Genomic DNA, 1,498 nt, shown 5'->3' on the forward strand with positions numbered 1-1,498 from the left:
TATTTTTCCAGGACAGTCCTGATGCTATTTGGGCCCTACTATGAATGCCAACATTACCACATTCAGCAGAATGAGGCTGATGCCTATTTTTAGCATTGCTTCCACTGGAGAAGCCCGAGAATCACCACCTGCTTCCTCCGGGCGCTCTGTCAAACCCAGCAAGCGAGTGGGAGGAAGAGGCTGAATCAACCTGCACACCTGCGTTTTGCACCACCAGGTTCCCAAAAACACAGGGAAGAAACCCCTCTTGTTACAAAATGTGGTAAATATAAAAATTTTCTTAAGAAAGGATGTTCTGTAATGTTTGATCTTCATATATTTCAAGCCTGATCAACAAGAAAGGAGGTTTTATCCATGAAACAGAGCAGCTAACAAGCTCTAAAAGTGATGTTACAAATTAGTTGTCAGTAGAATTGCCTTGTAAAGGTTTAGAGTTCAATGTGTTTCCATGACCTCAGACCTAGGGGAGCTTGGGAAGAAGGATGCACCGCAGATAGTGGACACAACGCAGAATTTATAGGCCACAAGGACGTTTGGCAGAACTCACAAGATAAGGAAGAAACTAATAAAGACAACTCAGCAACTGTGCTGAATCAGCTCCAACTGGGTAAAAGGTAATTCTGGCAGGGCGAGATCCTGACCACCAACTCATTTACCCCCGACCCAAGAAATGCACCGACTCAAAAAAGGTAAAGCACTGAGTATGCAGACTAATCAGCATGAGAAGTGAGAGAATTATTAACCAATAGGAGATAGAGTACTAATTAACAAGAGAACTATGTAACTTCTAGTCGGTGCACGAACCTTGTGAGGAGTGGCTGACGGCGCTGGAGGTGCCCAGTCTGGAGGAGGTTCAGGGGGACCTTGTCTCTGAACAGCTACCTGGAAGGAGGCTGTAGCCAGGCGGGGGTCGGTCTCTTCTTCCAGGTAACAAGTGAGAGGATGAGAGGGCATAGGCTTTAGCTGTGTCAAGGGAGGTTTGTGACAAAGATCTGCCCAGGCAGGTGGTGGAGTCACCGTTCCTGGAGGTGTTTAAGGAAAAACTGTATGTGGCAGTCAGTGCCATGGTCTATCGACATGGTGGTGTTCGGCCATAGGTTGGACTTCATGTCATGTTAGAGATCTTTTCTAACGGAATTGTTTCTGTGATTCTGTAATGCCTGTGTGCGCTACAATGTTTAAATAGTAAAAAAAGTTCCGATAGTTGGCGTGCTCCTTTTGCTGAACCCCACCGAGCCCGCAGGCTTGCGCAACTCTAAATAAATAACCAGCGCCTCTCTCGAGCTGGCCGCAGACCGCGGGGTGAATGATGCGATCCCCGCCGAAGCCGGGCCCGTCCGGCGGTGCCGATGCCGGTGCCGATGCCGGTGCCGGCCGGGCCGAGCCCGCGGAGCCGCCCCGCCCGCCCCGCGCTCCCTCAGCGCCCCGCCCGCATGCGCGGTGCCGCAGCGCCCGCCGGAGGGGGCGGCGCGGCCGAGCGCGCGCCCGGCTCCGCGCT

This window comes from Catharus ustulatus, chromosome 2 (assembly GCF_009819885.2).
Source record: "Catharus ustulatus isolate bCatUst1 chromosome 2, bCatUst1.pri.v2, whole genome shotgun sequence".
Taxonomy (NCBI): domain Eukaryota; kingdom Metazoa; phylum Chordata; class Aves; order Passeriformes; family Turdidae; genus Catharus; species Catharus ustulatus.